This window comes from Thamnophis elegans, chromosome 9, assembly GCF_009769535.1.
Source record: "Thamnophis elegans isolate rThaEle1 chromosome 9, rThaEle1.pri, whole genome shotgun sequence".
In the NCBI taxonomy this organism is placed as follows: domain Eukaryota; kingdom Metazoa; phylum Chordata; class Lepidosauria; order Squamata; family Colubridae; genus Thamnophis; species Thamnophis elegans.
Window position 1 is genome coordinate 63,480,651 of NC_045549.1, and position 11,949 is coordinate 63,492,599.

Here is an 11,949-nt window from a genome sequence, read left to right on the forward strand (position 1 = left end):
AGTGTTAGGATCTGCAGGGATTTTAAATGCACCATCAATAAAGGGTTGCAAGCCAACCCTTACCCTGTGCCTATGGTGCAACACCTGCTCCATTCGCTGGGGCGGGGAAACGTTTTTGCCAAGTTAGACTTGGCACTAGCCTAACAACAGCTCCTGGTGGATGAAGCCACTGCCATGGCTCAGACCATTGTAACGCACTGGGGCGCCTTTAAGTGCAAATGTTTACAGCTTGGGATTAGCATAGCCCCGGGCATTTTTCAGAGCCTAATGGAGCGAATGCTCCAGGGGCTACCAGGGGTAGTACCCTATTCCGATGACGTGCTTGTATCCACTTTGGATCAAGCCGAGCTCGTCGACAAATTAAGGGCAGTCCTGACCCGTTTTCGCCAAGCAGGGCTGAAACTCAAGTGGGAGAAAGGTGGATAGGTGTCCCCAGTGTAGAATTTTTGGGGTATCTCGTGGATGCCAAAGGTTAGCTTCAACCTGCCTTGCCTCAGTTCCTGTCTGCCTCATTCTCCCTACAGAACAAATAATCCGTTTTCAAAATGCATTCCCTGTTAGAAAACGAGCTAATGATTTCTTTATTTTGGACAAAGCTCAACAATTTCAGAGTAATTGCAGAGCCTAGATTTAGTCTTACACTCGGCTGCTACGAAAAAGTGAAACTGCATTGCTACATCATCTGTGATCTAGAAAACAAATGATCTTTTGTTCATGTTCTGGAAATCCTGTTATTCCACTGCTGCCTAGTGTTTATACTCTTTCCTGCCAATTCATTTAAAAAAAAAAGATTAGTTGGACTTTCTAAGTAGTTGGCATGTCTGGCTGAAATTATTTTTCTGAAAGATCTCTTGTTTAAAATTACATTGCAAAAAAGCAGATGATTCCAGTCGTCTTGTACTTTCAGTTTCTGAGCATGCTCTGGAATCTCCCTAAGTGATTTCACAACACTTTTCATTCTGTGTGTTGTTTTTTTTTTAGTTTTACTGAAAGTTAAGTTAATGTAAACCAGGAACCTACTGATTCAGTCCAAAGTGACATGAACTGAACAGTTCAATTACTTTAATTAATTAATTAATTAATTACTGAACAGAAGGAAGATGAGTGAGCAACAGCCCTGAAATACAATCTTTGAGACTAGTAAAACTATTCTTTTTTGGAAGGGAGGGGGAGAACCTGATCAGAGTTGTATTTAAATCTGCTTACAGCACAGCTGTATTTTTTTTACAAATGCAGAGTCAGTGTTGAGTCCTCTGTTTTTAATGAGCTGTTAACCAGTAGTTCTTTAGAGCAGAATCTTATGCTCTAAATAGTAATCTGAACTTTATTTAGTGGACTTCGTTGCTAATTAAGTTCATTAAATAAAGTTCAGACTACTATTGAATAGAAGGGACATGGTGGCCTAGTGATTAAGATGCTGTGCTGGTCTGTCAGAAGGTAGGTAGGTAGGCAGTTCAAGACCCAAAGTACCACATGACTGGATGAGCTCCCATTCTTTCCCCAGCTTCTGCCAATCTAGCAGTTCAAAAGCATGCAAATGCAAGTAGATAAATAGGTACCACTTTGGTGAGAAAATAATAGCATTCCAAGCAACTTGGTGTATAGTCATGTTGGCCATAGGACCATGGAAGCATCTTCAGACAATACTGTCTACCTCAGTTAGGAAACAGAGATGACCACCATCCCTAAGGGCCAGACACAACCTTTATTGCTAATTAATTGCTAAATATAAGGTTGGGACAAATTTTTAACATGTCATGATTTTGGGGGGCTCATTGTATAATAAATATATTACATATTTGTATTATATTAGTTCTGGTATCCTGATCATTAACATTTCAAAATGTTTTCTTTTTATTATTATTATAAGACAGAATACATACATTGAATATATGCCACTTCTCTCACTGTTAAGATGACCTTGAGCAACTTATAAGACATAAAAAATAAACATAGAAAAAAAATTAAAATTACAATTATAGTGCTATATAAAATCTAGAGCCAAGAAGACCAATGGCTTGGGACATAATAATAAAGTACATGACATTATAATATTTCAATACAGTAGTGATTATTCAATATTGACTATGAGTATTAATGTGGAACAGCCAGTATCTAATATCTCGTGACCCGACAAATGCGCGCCCGACAACAGCGCGGCGTCAAAACTGCAGCGATAAAACCGCGACGTCGGCAGTGTGCCCACAAAGGCGTGCCAACAAAAGAGCGCTGACAGAAGTGCGATTAGGTTTAAGGTAAGGGTTACAGTAAGGGTAAGGGTTAGGGTTAGGGTAAGGTTTAGGTTTAGGTTTAGGTTTAGGGTTAGGGTTAGGGTTAGGTTTAGGGTTAGGGTTAGGTTTAAGGTTAGGTTTAGGGTTAGGTTTAGGGTTAGGCTTCTGTCGGTGCACTGTTGTCTGCGTGCTTCTGCACTGATTCATTGGCGCTATTTCAAACTCACGGTTTTCTCGGCGCGGTTTCGTTGGTGCGCTTTTGTCAAGCACGCATTTCTCGGTGAACCCTAATATCTGTATTTCTTTTCTACTTAAAAATAACAGATATAAAATATATATGTTATTATATATGGTAACAGATGGACACCAAGGGCGCTTCTTTCATTATTGTTGTGTTTAAAACAGCAATCAAAACCAGGAAATACCCTTGATCAGGACAATGAAAATATAGAGTTTTGTAGTCTGTGATAAAAACTGGTAACTAGTTGAATGCCTTTTGGGACTCTGAAACAGCCAAGAATGCTCATTGGGTCGGTTTAAGGAAACCAAAATACTGAAATAATTATTACATTATATCTTGATTAATTTCATTCCCTTGAATGAAAAGTATCAAAAATCCATTTGATCAATTCAAACCTCAGCCATATTTTGCATGGTGCTCCATCCATGTGGGAACCCTGGGTAAATTTTCATGAGGCTCCCTCTGGGCTCCCCCTTAGAGCCAAGGTGGCGCAGTGGTTAAATGCAGCACTGCAGGCTACTGCTAGATCAGCAGGTCAGCGGTTCAAATCTCACCGGCTCAGGGTTGACTCAGCCTTCCATCCTTCCGAGGTGGGTAAAATGAGGCCCCAGATTGTTGGGGGCAATATGCTGACTCTCTGTAAACCGCTTAGAGAGGCCTGAAAGGCCTATGAAGCGGTATATAAGTCTACTGCTATTGCTATTGCTATTTTTATTTAATGTTTAAGGTGTTTGACCAATAATTGGGAGTTTAAAATCCTATCACCTGAATGAATGGATGTTGGAGGGGAAAACGGGATAGAAGCATTATGCTCATCCTGAGTTGTATAGTACCATGATGGAATACAAATAAAATAAAGCCAGCCTATTACAAATTGAGAGAGAAACATCTTGAACTTTACCGAAGGATTTCCTAGGTTAATATTATGGTGGACTGCCTCCAAACAGCACCCATAGTCCATTTAATCAGTCTTTATAGGGAACTCTTAGTCCTACCAATTCAGCTTCAGCTCAAGAGAAGGGAAGAAAAAAAAAACCTTTCCCACTTCTTGCCTGAAGTTAACAATTCAAACCTTAAGCAGCTTGAACCATAAAAAAAAATCAAGCCAACTTTGCCTGTTTTAGCAAACTGGGCTTTCTCTAAATCTCATTAGCACATAAGATTACCTATCAGGTGAACTCACCTTATTAATTATCATGTAGTAAAATAATTAAAACATAAGCAAGTTTTCAACAAATACATTGAAATAAGTTTTATCTAGTTAGGTTCTCAGCATTAGATCCAGAGGTGGGCTGTTCCTAGTTTGGCCCGATAGTAGAATTTAGGCCTCGATCTCAGAACCAGCAGCGACCCAGGCTGGCCACGGCTCCAAACTGGTTCCATTGCCGGCATGTTGTTTAGTAGTGAGTGTGCGCGCGCAGTTCACTGTAAATTGTTTTGCACATGCGCAAAGAACAATTTACATTGAACTGTGCATGCGAAGCAAATCTGTAGTAAAACCGGGAGCAACCCACCTCTGATTATAGCAATAGCAATAGCAGTTAGACTTATATACCACTTCATAGGGCTTTCAGCCCTCTCTAAGCGGTTTACAGAGTCAGCATATTGCCCCCAACAACAATCCGGGTCCTCATTTTCCCCACCTCGGAAGGATGGAAGGCTGAGTCAACCTTGAGCCGGTGAGATTTGAACAGCCGAACTGCAGAACTGCAGTCAGCTGAAGTAGCCTGCAGTGCTGCATTTAACCACTGCGCCACCTCGGCTCTTAGATCATCTTATCAAATGAATGCTTTACAAGGTATTGCTATGCCACTTCAAGATGAGGGATTTCTCACAAAGTGTTCCCTCTCCCAGGCATAAAGAAAATCAAAGTAGAGAGTGCCATTGCATTCCCCAGCTCCCCATTTGCAGCCTTTTTGTAGACCTTAAAATATTTATAGGAGAAAAACAAAACAAAACAAATTAAGTTCATTTTTCCAGCTGGGATTGGATCTAAAGGACCATGTTAACCCTCCATCCTTAGAATAGCAAAGGACACAAAGTTCATTACATTGCACAACCCCCTGGACCATGTCAAACACAAAAACACTTCCAGGCCCTTTCAGAAAGCCAAAAAGGTGGCTGCAGATGTCACCTCCAGAAGCACAATGTTACAGAAGGATTGGTTAGGTGAAGATTTAAATTGTAACTATATTGTAACACTGATGGCAACTTTCTTCCTTAAATTTCTTTATCCATTAAAATGAGCCAGCAATTCACAAACTAACCACATGATCTTTGTTCCATTTCCTGTTTATTCAATGAATGCAAGAGTTAAGTAGTCATATTACTGTATGCTTTACTCCCACTTCCTCTAAAGAAGATCAAATCTAGATGAAGTCTTCAATAATGCAATTGACCTACATGGAATTTTTCAAGAAATGCTGACAGTAACACTGAAAAATCTCCTATGTTGTTACACCTATTTTCTAAGGCCTAAGCTATTCCAAAGCAGCCGTAAAGTGAGATTTGGACATTAAGTGTGAAACCTACTGGGTCAGGCTGGACAGCCTCTTAGAACCCCTTTACTTCTATATTAAATGTCACATAGACAAGAGTTGGAACTTGTAATAGAATAACAGGGAAATTAAATGTTACTTAAAGGAAGGGTCCCCATTCACTAACCACAGGATGTTCTCGCCAATGTCCCTATGTCAAAACTTGTGTTAAAAGTCCAAACCACAAAGTTCAATTAAAGTTCGTTAATAACACATAAGCCATACCTGAAACAAAAGAAGAAGTAAGACCCTCACCTCCTTATAAGGCTTTCTCCTCAAGGTAACCGCTAAGAAATGTGTTAAGTATTTCCGTGTTGCAATGCTTTTGAGAATGTATAAGAATGTGTGCTTCGATAATTAAGGTTGTTCAGAACTTGCAATGTTAGCCATGGGCTAGCTTTCTGAACCTGGCTGCCAAATAAACTTTTCCTGTATCCTGAGAAGTCTAATGCCTGTCATTTTCTGCAACAATTCCACAGGCAGTAGCCATTAATACCACCACCCTGAGTTACATTTTTCCAGAAATGATAGGGGTGGCTTTTTAAGTCCTCTCTTAGATTTCTTGAATGTAAGCTACACTGGAATTGTACAATTGTAAAGTGTAATACATTTTTATGCCATTTATTAATATGCGCACACACAGGGAAGGTAAAGATCTGAGTGGCTGAAGAAGAACAGTCTTTTAATATTTTATTTAAATCAGGCTTGGATGTTGGTGTTCTTATGTCTCTGTACTGTTCAGTAAGAAGAATCAATTGACTGACAGTGCAACGATTTAATTAAGAAGCAATGTCAGCTAGAAATACGGCACAAAAACATTAAGAGGAAGCTGACTGACAGCAGATTAGAAATTCACTGAAAAAGAAGAATGTTGAGACAATGGGAGTCAATAATTATTATGGTCGTTCATAATACATACATACACACACAGCAATCCTATGGATAGATTTTTTTCCCCCATGACAAATCTTTTAAGTTTCCTGTGACCAAGTCTGCTGTATCATTGTCACTGTAGCTGAGTCCATCCACTTTGTCGCTGGTCATCCTCTTCTCCCTCCCGATGTGGGAGTGATACTTCCTAAATGAAGCCTCAAACAAAATCTAATTTTGTAAAGTACTTCCCCTAACCTGATCTATTTGGACAATTAGGAATAGATTTGGGAATAAGAAATGTGCTTTCGTGCAAGTCAATCCCCTTATAGGCTAGCAGGGATGGGCTTCAAACATTTTAGCAAGGGATTCTCTGCCTGGTTGCTGGGTGGGCATGGCCATGGTGGGCATGGCCTAGTTGGCCCCCTGCACCATGGAGGGGGGAATGGACATTTTTGCCCTCCCTGGGCTCCGGAGGCTTTCTTCGAGCCTCTGGGAGGGCAAAAATGGAATCTCCAGACTTTGGAGGCCCTCTGGAGGCCAGAAATGGACTCGTTTCTGACCTTCCCAAACTTCCGTTAGGCCCATTTTTTGCCCTCCCTGAGCCTTCGCATGCGCCCTGCACTTCCCTGCATCCAAAACGGGCTGCATGGCAAATCCTAGGAGGGGTGGGGATCAGAAGTGAGGGTTCCTGAAGATCTCCCAAGGAACATACCATCTATAAGCACTTACGGGGGCCAGCATTTCCTGAAATAGGCTCATTCTTTGGAATATGTCCACGAGTAGTCAGTCATTCTTCACCTTATCAGAGCCGAGGTGGTGCAGTGGTTAAATGCAGCACTGCAGGCTACTTCAGCTGACTGCAGTTCTGCAGTTCGGCTGTTCAAATCTAACCGGCTCAGGGTTGACTCAGCCTTCCATCCTTCCGAGGTGGGTAAAATGAGGACCCGGATTGTTGTTGGGTGGGGGTGTGGCCATTGTTATCCGGGAGTCTCTAGTACCTTGTAGGATCCCTGCTCCGGAGCTTGTCGGGTGTGAGTCCCTGCTGGTGAAGTTGGACCTCAAGGGTCAAGTGGGCTTGCTGTGAGCAATAGCAATAGCAATAGCAGTAGACTTATATACCGCTTCATAGGCCTTTCAGGCCTCTCTAAGCGGTTTACAGAGAGTCAGCATATTGCCCCTAACAATCTGGGTCCTCATTTTACCCACCTCGGAAGGATGGAAGGCTGAGTCAACCCTGAGCCGGTGAGATTTGAACCGCTGAACTGCTGATCTAGCAGTAGCCTGCAGTGCTGCATTTAACCACTGCGCCACCTTGGCTCTGTTAACGTACCTGCCTCCCAACAGCGTTGCAGCAGCCCTCCCCTCGCTCCTCGAGTCAGTAGCCGAGCTGGCAATTGAGTTTCCCAGGCTTATGGTTCTGGGGGATTTCAATTTGCCTTCGCTCGGTGAACACTCTGATGGAGCACAGGAGTTCATGGCTTCCATGACAGCCGTGGGCTTGACCCAAGTAATTCGGGGCCCAACCCACTCAGTGGGTCACATGCTCGACCTCGTATTTCTCTCGGAGCAGTGGACTTGTGATCTTGGTCTGAGGGGTAGTGAGATCGTACCCCTGTCGTGGTCAGACCACTACCTACTGAGGCTTGACTTTCGGAGACCACACCCCCACTGTAGGGAGGAGGAACCGACCAGGTGGTTCCGCCCCAGGCGACTTATGGACCCTTTGAGGTTCCAGACGGAGCTTGGGGTTATTCCTGATACCCTCGCCCGCAGTCCGGCGGAGACTCTGGTTGCTGCTTGGAACTTGGCAGCGACGGAGTCTCTTAACCGGATTGCGCCTCTACGGCCGCTCCGAGGCAGTGGATCCAGGAGGGCTCCTTGGTTTACTGAGGAACTCCGGGAGAGGAAGCGCCGGAAGAGACGCCTAGAGCACCAATGGAGATCCAATAAATCCGAATCGAACCGAGCACTTTTAACATCGCATCAGAGAGTACATCCGGGCAATCAGGACATCAAAAAGAACTTACATTGCCACTCTGATTGCGTCCGCTGAGTCGCGCCCAGCCGCCCTGTTCAGGATAACCCGCTCCCTCCTAAATAGGAGGTATGCGGGTGATCCTTTGCAGGGCAGGGCTGAGGATTATGTCCAGTTTCTCGCGGACAAAGTTGCTCGGTTTCGGACGGACTTGGACTCCAATTCTGCAGAACCAGCCGAGGCACTAAGGGATGATCTGGTAGGCCATCACTGGATTGAGTTTCAGGCTGTTGCCCCTGAGGACGTGGACAAGGCCATGAGAGCTGTAAGTGCCTCCACATGTGTACTGGACCCGTGCCCCTCCTGGCTGGTTGTTAACAGCAGGGAGGTGACACGGGGCTGGATCCAGGCGGTTGTTACCGCCTCCCTTCGGGAGGGGGTCTTTCCCCCCGCCCTTAAGGCGGCGGTGGTGAGACCCCTCCTGAAGAAACCATCTTTGGATCCAGCCATTCTAAACAACTATCGTCCAGTCTCCAACCTCCCCTTTGTGGGGAAAGTTGTTGAGAAGGTGGTGGCCTTTCAGCTCCAGTGGTCCTTGGAGGAAGCTAGTTATCTTGATCCATTCCAATCTGGCTTCAGGCCTGGCTACAGCACAGAAACCGCTTTGGTCGCATTGACCGATGATCTCTGGAGAGCAGGGATGGAGGCCACGCCTCCATCCTGGTACTCCTTGACCTCTCAGCGGCTTTCGATACCATCGACCATGGTATCCTTCTGCGACAACTGCGGGAGGTGGGGGTGGGAGGCACTGTTCTACGGTGGTTCTCCTCTTACCTCTCGGACAGGTCGCAGTCGGTGTTAGTCGGAGGGCAGAGATCGACCCCTAGGCCCCTAACATATGGGGTGCCGCAGGGTTCGGTCCTGTCCTCCCTACTTTTTAATATCTACATGAAACCGCTGGGCGAGATCATTCGGCGGCACGGGATAAAATACCACCAGTATGCGGACGATACACAGCTGTATCTGTCCGCCCCGTGCCAACTCAATGAAGCGGTGGACGTGATGAGCCAGGGCCTTGAAGCTGTTAGAGACTGGATGAGGGTTAACAAGCTTGTGCTCAATCCAGATAAGACCGAGTGGCTGCTGTGCTTCCCTCCCACTAATTTGGCAAGTGATCCATCTCTCAGGCTGGGGGGTCAAATACTACGCCCCTCAGACAGGGTCCGCAACTTGGGAGTCCTCCTGGACCCACAGCTGACTTTTGAACACCATTTGTCAGCTGTGACCAGGGGGGCATTTGCCCAGGTTCGCCTGGTGCACCAGTTGCGGCCCTACCTGAACCGGGAGGCTCTCACAACAGTCACTCGTGCCCTTGTGACCTCTAGGCTGGAGTACTGCAATGTGCTCTACATGGGGCTGCCCTTGAAGAGTATTCGGCGACTTCAGCTAGTCCAGAATGTGGCCGTGCGAGCGATCGTGGGTGCACCTCGTTTCACCCACACAACACCTATCCTCCGCCAGCTGCACTGGCTACCTGTCGATCTCCGGATACGCTTCAAGATGCTACTTATCACCTACAAAGCCCTGCATGGTATTGGATCTGGGTACTTGAGAGACCGCCTACTGCCAATTACCTCCACTCGACCAATTAGATCACATAGATTAGGCCTCCTCCGACTTCCATCAGCCGGTCAATGTCGACTGGCAACCACGCGGAGGAGAGCCTTCTCGGTGGCAGCTCCGACCCTATGGAACGAACTCCCCATGGAGATTCGTACCCTCACCACTCTCCAGACCTTCCGCACAGCCCTTAAAACCTGGCTGTCCCGACAGGCCTGGGGTTAAAGATATTGACCCCACCCGAATTGTATGAATGTTGTGCTTTTAACGATGTATTGTTTTATGTGTTTAACATGGTTTGTCCTCCCTCCCCCTGAACTGTGAGCCGCCCTGAGCCCCCCCAGGGAAAAGGGCAGCATACAAATAAAATATCTATCTAATATGCTGACTCTGTAAACTGCTTAGAGAGGGCTGAAAGCCCTATGAAGCGATATATAAGTCTAACTGCTATTGCTATGGCTATTGCTTATTAGACTTTTAAAGGGCCACAACTTGTCTCCTTAGGAATGCATTTAACAAAGTGAACAATGGAAGTACTGTCAGGGTTAACCGGTGTTCTATAGATTACTTCAGTTTATGAGGAAATAAGCTTGAGTAAGTAACCAACCAACCAGCCCATGCACCTGCTTTTCTGACTTCATGCAATATGTAGGCAGTGCTGAGGACATGGCTATCTCTAAAATGAAGAATATACAGTATATTGTCTTACATCTTACATGGGAAAAGACCCGAATACAACAAGACCAGCATACACAGGCACACACACATACTGTGTTACTTATTGCTATATGCATGGCAAGGAATAACACCGCAACTTTCTTTGAAGCAAGGGAAGTATTTTTTTTAACTCTAAGAATACAAAATGAGTAAGAACAACAACTCAGCAAAACGTGCTCCAGAGTTGTGTTTGCTAAAAAAAAAAAGGAAGAAAATTGAAAAACTTATATTTGTACAAATATAAAGAGGAACTTCCCGTCAGAAATCTCAAATATAGAATATTCCAGTAAGGTTTTTGTGCAGACGGCAAACTAATATGTGATGTGCCAAGACCAAAATGAAGAGCATTTTTATACATTTTCATAATTTTTTATGTTTTTATTTTTGGGAACATGGCCTTGTATTCAGAATTATATTTTGGGGTAACTTCTACTAAGAACAAAAACGGCTAGACTTGGTGAATACCTAGTTATGGTGTTATAACATTTTCTCTGGATTTTATACACTTAATATCTACTACTGAAAAAGTTTTTTGGTTTTGATTTGTTTTGTACAATTATTTATATGGCCTTTTTTTTACTATTTATTGCTGTTAACAACCCTAAAGCATCAGGAAAAAAAATAATATAAATTTCCTAAAGAAAAATATATTAAATAAAAGTTTAAAAAGTCAGAAATTGCTGGTTTATGGAGTTTTACCCTGAAATAAACAAGATAAAGCTTAAAGTGATTCTTCTTCTTCTTCCCTCAAATAGAAAGTGAAAGCAGCCAAGGATTCAACACCATAATGCTACTGATTGAAGCTTTTTCAAAACATGGTTTATTAAAGATATTTCATCAGAAAAGAGAAACTCCAGACCCCTTGGTTTAAAAAAAGTTTATTTTCCACCAACCACCACTCATTCTGGTAATCAAAAGAAAAAGAATTTTATTTCATGTTCTATGCTTTTAAATTACTTTACACTCCTGTTCACCATTCACATTTTATGACTCAAATGATATTTAATTAGACAATAAAATGAGCAAATTCCCTTCGCTATGAAAACAATACACACAGAAAAAATATATGTGAAACTTAGTATTCTTGATTAACTCAGAAAGGAGGAAATGTACTTGCAAACTAATTTTAGCTGTAATAAACTTCTCGTCAGATTTTTTGAAGATTTTTTTTCTGTCAGTAATAAGCTGATCAGCATTTCCTTTTTGCTGGGAAAACTTCCTTTTATTTTTTTATAGTATAAAGTTATTAAATTTAGAGCAATAAAAACTGGTAAATGATCAGCTTAAAACAACATTTTAAAAAGTTATTTAGAAGCAACCTTTCCATGTATTTATTTGACTAAAATACATCAGACTATCTTCTTTTGAATGGCTACATGTTGATGCACGATGAGGATGCATTCAGTGAATGCTTCAAATTTCCAACTCAAAGTTACTATTCCTTCTTAGCATAATTCAGTTCTTCCCATTGATTATACAACATAAACTCTTCCATGAAGAATGATTTACATTTCAGTAAATGAGAAGTGTAAAAAAGAACAATTAACAATAGCAAAACCTTGACGAGACATTATTATTTTTAAAAGGAAAAAAGAAAGCACTACAAGGGAATTTTAATATGTAATGTATTTCTGTGAAGTTGCTGAAATTTAATCAATGTTTCATCTTAGGCAAGCTACCTAGTTTCATTTGAGTTACATAAATCTTGGTGAAGCAGTATTAAAGCTGACTTAATCATTAGTTCATATAAAACTT